The following is a 10,473-nucleotide window of genomic DNA, read 5'->3' as shown; positions in this document are numbered from 1 at the left end:
ATCATCCTTATTCAACATTATGAAAAAAATCATCAGTCTATTTTAAAATATTTAAATTAATTTAGTTTATTTTTAGAATGTATAGAAATTTTTACAATTTTGCCAATTAAACATCTCTGTGAGTTACCAATATGTATTCTTAATGGAATTATGAACATATGTATTTCTTTAATACTATTCTCATGGATCACACCTGAGTAGTCCACCAAGGCTAGCAATTAGAAAGTGATACATAACCTTTGAGAAAAGGTTTTCATCCCCATCAGTGCCAGAGTTATATTTGTTTACTCTATACTATTTCTCTGTAATTTGTTTATTAGATTTCATGTGACTATATGCCTTTACAAAGCAAAAGAAAAAGATATCTTTTTCAGCCTCTCTTCTGCTTCCTTGGTCAGTTATCTTGAGCAAAGAGGAAATTAGATTTATTTGACATTATTTGATCTCGATAAATCTCTAAGCTGTTTCTTACAATCTTATTATCCTTCTGGTGTTTACAAATGGATTGTTTAATAATCTGTCCTGGCATCTTTTCAGATACCACAAAATGGCTGTAATTCCCAGTTGTAAATCCTCCATATGCACTTAATCTTTTTAAAACATAGATACTGTATTTGCTGTTTCACTGTCTCTTGAGATTTCATTCTTCCTTTGTAAATTTTCCATAATACTTGTCAATGACTCAGAAATGGTTTTGAGTGTCTTCTTTAAATATAGCAAATTTCATCAGAACATGCTATCTCAAATACCTTTATCTACATAATCTTTAATCTTTCTTCATTCAGGCCCACTTTTTACTTGTTAAACATTTCATCACAGTCAAACCCTTTTTTCAAGAATGCTGTTGAAAAGAAATTGACCTTACAGTCTTTTCTTTTTCATCTTCTACTTGTTTTACCCATAAGTTAAAAAATCCTTTCTTGACAAATATTAAAAAATCAATTTATTTTTTGTCTGATACTCAATGGGTTGAAATGTTAGGGTTATTTTTTTTTCCTTTGCATATCTGACATCTTTCCTCTCTAAATTCCTATCCTATTTTTTATCTTACACTGATTTATAAACTTTTGTTTCCATATTAAATGTTATAATTTCTTTTCAATGTCAAGTTAAATAATATTTTTCATGCTGCTGTGTGTATATATATTTACTTGTGTATATATATATATTTATTCCACATTCTTTCTTTATGTTCTACATCCTGGAAATTACCAGAGTCCCTGCAGTTCCATTTCTTATTTTTATTTTTGCCTGAAAATCCCCTTCCCTTACTACCATATCAACCTGTTTCCAGGGTGTGGTAAACTGTTTCTTTTTTGAAATCCATTGTCATGGTTTTGCTACTGTCACTCCTTTATTACCTCACAATCACGGACTCAATCACTTCATTTTCATTTTCATCCTAATTGTCTTCCACACTCAGAGTCTGGACCAGTACCTTCAGTAAGTCAGAGTTAAATGCATTGCCAAGACCAGAATGCTAAGGATGCCTGATGCAGGCCCAAAAACTTGTAGTACTCTTACAGAAAAGACAGTTTTCACTTCTGTCTTTTCAGCCCCTTGGGTATCTTAGGGTTAATTTTTCATGCATTTCTCTGCAGTCATGAGGGTTAGAAACCTGTTTACTTAGAAACTGAAACAAGATTTTTATTCCTGGTCTTAATTTCATCTCTTACTCTTAAACTGCAGGGCTATAAAACTTATCAGCACAAGACTTCACGAAATAAGGATTTTCTACATTAGGTCTATCGACTGCTTGTGAAAAGGTAGGATTTGTAATCTCCTGCTGCTGTATTTTCAAGATTTGGTTATTGAAAAACTCCCCTTCTTTATGTGTTTTTCATTTCTCACATTGAAAAAACTTGAATCAACTCTTCCCTCACAAGTGATTTCTGCTACATTATGTGTCCTAAGGCTTTCAATAAACTCAGGGAGTGAAAGCAGAAATGCTGGCATTAACCTTTAACATAGCGTAAAACTCAATGTCATTAAATGAAATAAACTACACAGAATGGGGGAAGGGTTTAAATTCCTATTGTGCATAATTTTATAAAATTCTCGTTTGTGGTCTAACAAAATAAAAGTGTTTTTTTTTTTACAGTAGAATGATATAAAAATAGCTGTTCCTTAATCAATCTTAGAAGACTATTTTAAAATTTATATAATATTAATAATATTGGTAATATTATTGATAATAATATTTTGTGAAATAGGGAATTTGACTTTGTCTATAAAAAATTAAAGCCAACAACTTCTGATGAGTTTACTATTCACATTATGTAACATATTTATACTTTGTTTTAAATTAATACTGAGGCATTTAAAGCTCTCATACAATAAAGAATCTAAAACTTTCTTTCTCTCTTTCCTGGTTTCCCATTCATAAAGAAGTTTGAGTTACATATTTCACTTAGAATATATGACTTAAAATAGGTTTTTACTTGCACACAGCACATAGAACCATGTCCTGACTGACAGTTCCTTGGGTCTTGCTCATCTCCTGGCATCTCCTTCTTCAAGTGCTTCTTCCCTGCTGAGTCCATCCTCTTCTAGGGAGAATCAAAGCCACATCAAGCTGAGTTATGGAATGCCTCCTGTTTTCAAAAACCAGGTCAGGCAAATAGAATCAGCAAGGAACAATGTGATTCACATGATTACTTTGGGGCCTGAATAACACTTCTATGTATGCTATGGAGCATCAACAGCTCATTTTTCCATGAAAATGTCCTCATAAAATTATTTAATTTATGTGAACTTAGTTTAGTTTATTAGAATCTCCTAAGATTAAAATAAGAAGTGTGGGTTTGAGTTTGGTATATTTTTTAGTCATCTCTGCTAGAGCAATTATTTAATATTGTTATTTGACACATTGTATGATAAACTGTGAAGTTGTGGAAGAGCCTTCACTTAATGAAGGAAAAATTGGGGTTTTTTTTCTCAAGAAGAAAGGTATCTTTTTTTAAAAATGCTGAATTGGAACAATCACAATGTGGCTGTTACATTAAAATATGGACTCATTGCTTTCATTTATCCCATTAAATCATTGGAAAGTGTAACCTGCCACCTAATTCTGAACAGTAGGTCAATACAGCCTAGAAAGGTTTTAAAATGGGTATTGTACTTTGTTTTCTCCTGGAGCCATAAGCAATCTGAGAGAAGCCCTAATATACAGTGACCATGCATGGGGACAATAAGTGGAAGATATAACATGGGTCTGTAACACTTTAAGCAGCCTTGGAATGGAAATATATTAAAATCTCTTAGTCATGCAACATATCACCATTAAGTTGGTCACCAAGTGTTAAGGCTGTTTCAGCTTACATTTTAATGTGCCTAAAACCCAGTGTTGTACTGAATATAGATGTGAATTGCTTCAGAGTTTACCAGAAAATCTAAGGCTCTCAGTGATAGTAAAACTCACATACATAAACAAGCAGGCATTAAAATTTGCATGTATAGTTTGAAATTACTTCTGAAATTGGAGCCCAGTATCATTGAAGATGTGACTTTACAACTGCAGACTTGCGCACAGCTTTAGACCTCCTGCTCAACAAGAGCAAAATCAATTTACCACCCCACAGTCTTGGGTTTGTGCCTTGGGAAATAGTGTTGTTATGTCTAGTGTTCCAGGCATAGGCTCTATAATGGCAGAAGAATACACTTTGCAGAAGGACCCACATGGTTGCAGCAAGTGTACCAATGAGGTGCAAATGATTGTTGTGTCAGTTTTTACTGCTTTGGGATCACAGTTCTGCATTGCAATAATAGCACCTTTACATTATCATTACGGTATTTGTAACCACACTCACAAGCAGAGACAGCTTGGTAGCTAGTGACAACCTGAAGTAGAGTATTTATGGGAACAGAGGAGTAGATGAGTAGCTTTTCTGGAGTACTTATTTTGTATTCACGTGCACCAGCTGAAAATGCACTAAAGCTTTTTAAAATCTGTCTAGTAGAATAACATTTGGTGCAAATACTTGTGGCTGTGTGTCCTTCAGTAATCTGAGGGTTTGAGAATTGTCATTTTAAAAAAGGTAAAAAACAGAGCTATATTTAAACTCTTAGCAATATCATTAGCTCTCTTGCAAAAAGCCAATACACTTGCAAATGCTCTTGCAAAAAAAAATCTTGCAAATTAGAGCATGAAGAATGAAATAATTTTTCATAAAGTGACTGACATAATGGAGAAACCTCTAGGCAAGGCAGATAGTAGTGTGAAGGGAAGCTTGAGTGAGAGAACATCACAAAACTGAGATAGTCTGAAGCTGCACATTCTGTCTGAGGATATCAGTGAAAATGTTAGGGGCTTTCTTGGATAGATGCATGATTAGAAGCATATTTAGAAATCTTTTTTTTTTTTTGAAACACAGAAAATACAACAAATACAATCCAATGGCAAATGTAGGGATTGTTTATAATTATACTAATATGATGCAGTGTCATGATACCAACTTGAACGTGTTAGTATCCAACTCATATCACACAGACTCTGTGATTCAATAAAATTATATGGGATAATTTTTTTTAAATGCAGAAAAATCAGCCATCAGATACAATGGACTGTGAACTTGCTGTGAACAATACATCAGAGGAGAAGAAGCTTTAGGAATAACTAAAAATTGAGGATTTTAATGGCAAGGACACAAAATATATAAAAATATACAAAAATATCTATATTTCCCCATAACAATGGATAGGTATTGCTGCACAGAATATGTAGCATAAGACATGAACTAAAATTTTGTTAATTTTTTGCTTTTTTCACTTGTTGCCATTTACAGTCCACATACTCTATGATTTTACAAATGTATGTGGAGTTAACACTAAAATTCCAGTTGAAACAAATCATGCTTGTAGCAGGCCCAGCTAAGATGTGAGGACAGAGTCTATTCTAAGTAAAGCACTAAAGTTAGAATCCTCAGTAACTGGATTCATTATATTCTTTCTGTGTGGCTGATCTACCGATAGCATCCTTCTGCTATGCAAGATGTCTCTGCTGACATCCAATCAAAGTGTCAGATATTTTCTTGAGCAGATTTACTAGTCTGACATTTCTTTTTCTGACTCTTGGTCACAGCCATGTGAACCTCAGAACTGCAGATAGAAGAGAAATTAGAAGCAAAAAAATCCACATTCCCATAAAAGGCAGAAATAACTGTATAGAGTTTTGCTGTTGAAATGTGATGTTTGTTGTGAGTGACAAGAAGTAAGAAAACCAAGTGTCATTTTACCCAGGTGTTTTTGATGTGATGATGTGGACTTGGTAAAAGATAATGCCACATTCTACTGCTTCATGTCAGCTATAGATTTTTATTATCTGGTTCAACGTGTGTTTAAATGTTATCTTTCTGTCTTACTCTAACAATACCTGTCACTGAAGGAGACAGTCACTCTTGAAAATATTGGCAAAAATTAACTCCTTCTGCAGCTTCATTCTTATAGTTCATGAACCAGAAGTTTCACTCAATTTATTGCAGCACATCAACAACAATAGGAGTTATTGATTTGAATCATGAAATTAATATACCTTTCCACATAAACTTACATTTTCATCCTTTTTTTTAATTTCTAGGAATGTAGTTTTACAGTATGCAATGAGCAAAACATCAGTACCTCTATGTATATTAACTTATTGATTAACCACACTATTTAACCTTTTTTTCCATGTGATTTTTTTTATGATGTAGAACTCTTAACAGGTTTGCAAGACCTATGTGGATTACATTTTAGAGTCCTAGCTACAGTATGTGTATCTTCAGTTTAGAAAAAGGAACTCAATTTAATCCATACTGATATGTTTTTAGGACACAGGGACAATGTGGCATTTGCTTTAAAAATCCAAGTTATTTTGAGTTCTTGAAGGGAGTTTAGGTAGTTCCCTATTTATTTTATGGATCTGCTTGTGAGCTTAGAAACAGTATTGAATGGTCAGTCATCTGGCTTCATAGGAACAATAAAGTCTGAGTTCACTCATAGTTTCTATTGTATTTCTTATTAAAAGCACTGTGAGTTTTAATCCAGCTTTGAGGATAATTTATATCCATGTCCTTCTTCCCCACTACCTTTTTCCCTTCTTTCAGCCTGTAGATATGTTACAGACTGAACATTTCTTTCAGCAGCTGTTGTTGTAGTTATTGCATCAGGATGTGGTAGCACTGCATATTTGCAGCCAGAGTTGCTTTTCCAGCTTTAAGGTAGTCTTAATGAGTTTCAGTGATTACTGCAGGAATGGACCAAATCATCATTATAGTGTGTGAATTATTTCCTTGTGAGATTTAGGTCTCTATATCCATCCTTTCAGAGACCTGAGATTTTATAATTGCTGTAATGTATTGATAAGCTTTTAACTATAATGGAAAATTATATACCTCCTTTCTAGATATCTCCCTATATCCACGTGCCTAATTTTTTACAGAGATTGATATGATCTGATACCATTGATCCTAAAGTAAAGCAAGAGCACATCTTTCAATAATATGAAGTTTCAATAGTTTAAAATAAATACTCAAATTTAAAGGGAAATGTAATAGAGTATAGCTTTATTTCAGTCTTTTTGATGTGATGTGATGCATTATCACATTTTCATAATGGATCCTAGACAAATGAAATTATTTTACATTATTACAGAAACAAATATTAAATACAAGCAAGATATGTCTCTTATTTCCTTTTTAAAAGCTCTGGAAAGATAAATTAGTGTCTGTACCTTAAAATTTAGATTTTGGGGCAAAAATCCTCTGGAATATACAGAATGACAAAAAACCTTGTGGTCTTGAAGGCGATGTTAAGCTTAAAAGCTAAAATTCAAAATCTCTAGAAAGAAAATTGCAGCAAACCAGGACTTTCTTTATGTGTTGCTTTCTGCTTATTGTCTGAAGGGAATCCTAGGCAAACTTTTTCAATTAATAAAACCATATTTTTGATTTTTTGTTTCAATTTGCCAAGCGATTTGATAGGAAAAAGTTACTACAAGCTAAATTAAATCACTATGGTCAGAGGAAGAAGGTCTCTTCTGCCCTGATTATAACCTCATTAACCACAAGCATGAATATTGGACTTTCCTTCTGATATTTGGCTACCAGGTGTGGAAGTAGCTAGAGTTTAAGATGAGATTAGTATCTTGGCTGTTGATATCTAAGTAGTCGACCAGGCACAGGGATGATCTGAATGCTTTCACTAATATTTAATGAAAGCTGAAAAGTTGAATTCTGAATTAATTTGAAGTAAAGAGGTTATTCTCCTAACCAGTCACTATCATTTGTCTTTTCAAGCAAGGACTTCCAAAACTGACTGAGGAGAAAGAAAAAAAAGCAGTCAAAGATCAATTATGATTTTGACTGAATGATATTTAGAATTAATTCAATGCAGTATGAAACTGATAAAATGGTTCTAAAAATCTATGTTGTTGTATAGATTTCTTTGACATTGGGGCAGAGCAATGCACCTTGAGACAGAATTAACCCAGAGGAGGAACACCAATGTCATAGTTGTGAAGTCTCAGTGCTGGACCTGATTTTGGGAGATCAGCTACAGAAATTCAATAGAGACCCCCTCAGTACTGTAAGCAAAATACCCCTAAATAAGTAAAGCAAACCTTTGTGGCCCAATTAGGATCTCAAACAGCGCAGTCCCCCCTCATTATTTTAATCTGGATTGGTTCCATTATTATGATACTAGTGTTCTCATCTCTGCTATTCTCTGTTCTTCCTGTTCTTTGCCTTTCAGTACAAAAAGAAACAGCATTGAGCTGTAGTAATTATTGTTATGTTTTAAAGCAAGAATACACCCCTGTAGTTATCTGCCCCTGCCCAAACGGGAGCATTTTTTTTTCTCTCTCTTTTTCTATTTTTTTTAAGCAAACACACTGCATAAACACAGAACACTACCTTGCTTCAAAAAATCCCACAGTGTTTTCTCCTTGGAAATTCCCAAGTGATTGCATATGGTTACAGTGATTTATTGTTCTTGCTTTCTTGTTTTTCCAACTTGTTTCTAGTTTACTTTGTCTGCCTTCACTTTTCAACTATTAAATCTTTCTTTTTTCTTTTTTTTTTTTTCCCCTGAGTTTGTCTCTCCAGCTTCCATACCAACAAGGTATCTGGCCTGGAGCCAGGTAGTCTAAGCATAGCTCTCTGTTGTGGACACCTCTTCTCCTACAAATGACAGATGTTGTTCATTCCTGCTCTGTGGTCTGAACAGAAATGGAGTCTGACAAAACAGCATAAGGTAAACCTTTATTGACACAGTAAGAAAGATTAGGAACAACACATCCTTAAGATGACTCACCCAATCAGTGATAGCAAAACCAGGATCATAAGTGATGTCATGTCTCCAATGGAATCTCAGTGACACTTAGTGTGTGACACTTAGTGTGTGGGTCGTCTGGCAGCACCAGCTAGTGGTGCCAAAGCCTTCTGGAAGTGGGTGAGAGCCATGACACATCTCGTCTGCACAGCAGTGCAATTATCGTACAGAATCACACCTACTGCAAATAACGCGGGAGGCTTCCCGCCTACACTGCTGGTACCAGCAAGGGGCAAGATGTCAGGAAATCGGGTGATCTGCTTGCAGTCTGAACTTAAAAAAGATAATTATAATTTTCCTCAGACAATCCAGTTTTTCAAGATAACAATTCTCTAATAAGAAACAATGAAATTTTTTCTTGATTGCTAAGGGTTTCAAGTAGATCGAGAGATATTTCTTTACTGAAAATATTTTAAAAAGGTAGTTTCTTGAATGAATTTCATGATATTGATGATGAAGTGAATATTAGTTTTTCACCTTCAAGAGATCTTTTCAACTTTCTTTAAGAAACAGTAATGTATGTAATTATCTTCAGGGCTTTTAAGTATTTGGATTTTTTTTTAATAGAAGCTCAAATTGTGTCTCATTTTGAATCTTAATGAATGCAATTACTGAAGTGCAGTGGAGAATCAAGGAGTGAGTAGATGTAAACCCCTCCAAATACCATAGCCATGCAGACAAAAAGAAATTGCTATATTATAAATTTGAAAAAAATTATAAACCACAAAAAATAAAGGTATCTTCCTCTCTCCACGTCTCAAGACATCTTGGCTGTTTTGTACTTAATTTATTTTGTGTGTAGGTTCTATTCAAATTTATTTTACATTCTATTCTGTCTATGCCAAAAATAGCTTCTGCTCATCCTGCACCAAATCTCAGGTTTGCATCTGAAGATTTATCTCTATCCAGGAAAATAAATGTTTATTAGCCGAAGCTTATTTTTCATAAGACATAATAAAAAGCAGAAATATCTATACAAAACTGAAATAAATATTTGATTCTATGTAAATAAATCCTGATTCCAGTGGCAAAACTGCTCATAAGTTTTCCACACAAAATGACCATACTTTGCAAATTAAAATAGGAAATTTAAAGACACAAGCATTTGTCTGCAATATTCATTGGATGAGTAGCATAAAAGACAAGGTTTGAAAGTATCAGGAAAGTGTGTCACCCTTAATCAGTAAGGTCTGCACAGTATTTTAAGGGTGCAATGTTCTAAATGTGGTCTTCTATGTCTTTTTTGCACCCTGGGATACTCTCAGTAATAGGATCTCCCTCAAAGCCTTTTTAGCACCACAGGATTTCCTTCTGCCCCAGTAGAAGTTCTCTCTGATCATGGATGCCTTGCATCATAGGAGGGATGAGAGATCATGAAAAGGAATGAATTAATGAACAAGCAAACTTTAAGGAATTCAGGCCTTTATGTCTTAATGACACAAACTACTAGATTTAAAATTGTCCCCTGAATGCTAGTAGCTTTTCTGTCATTTCTCTGTGCTACGTCCCTAGGACCTATGCAAACTCCAACCTTTATGCTGATAAATTACTGCATTCAGTTCTCATAAGAAAATGCATCTCTCTTCAGAACTTCATAATGCCTCATGAAATCTGCTGAGGCTTAACAATTCCATTTTCTCAAGCCCAGAAGGAGTTTGCTGTTGTCAATAACTTTTTCTCGTGTTTGCTTTTAATATTTCTGATTTAAAAGTAGAGGCTTGTTTGGCACTTGAACCCTACAGTTTGAAGCTTGCCAGTAAAAATACCATTTGTTGTTGTCCAGAAATCATAGTCAACCAAGTATTCAATACTCATAAACCCACAGATCCTGTAAAATGATTCTGTAATAGACAGCTTGAGGATTTATAGCTCTCTCAAGGCTCTTGTTTGAAATACTGTCCTAATAACCACTTATACATAATCAGATGGAATTTATGCAACCTTATCCAGTAAATGGGCCATGTGAATGTTTCTCTGTTATTGCCTCTGTAGCTCACAGACTACAAAACAGTTGATAATAATTCTATGTAAAAACAAATTATTGTTCTAAGAATAGAAATCTCAATGGCCTTGACATAAGTAATTTCAAAATACAGTGGAGCTTAGATCTAAAGAAATGCTTGAGGGATAGAAAATTTGTTTGTTGAACTGTTTTGCCACTAAATT

The sequence above is a fragment of the Ammospiza caudacuta genome, chromosome 2, assembly GCF_027887145.1.
Source record: "Ammospiza caudacuta isolate bAmmCau1 chromosome 2, bAmmCau1.pri, whole genome shotgun sequence".
NCBI lineage: Eukaryota > Metazoa > Chordata > Aves > Passeriformes > Passerellidae > Ammospiza > Ammospiza caudacuta.
The sequence above is the reverse complement of the archived record's forward strand: the minus strand, read 5'-3'. Positions refer to the sequence as shown.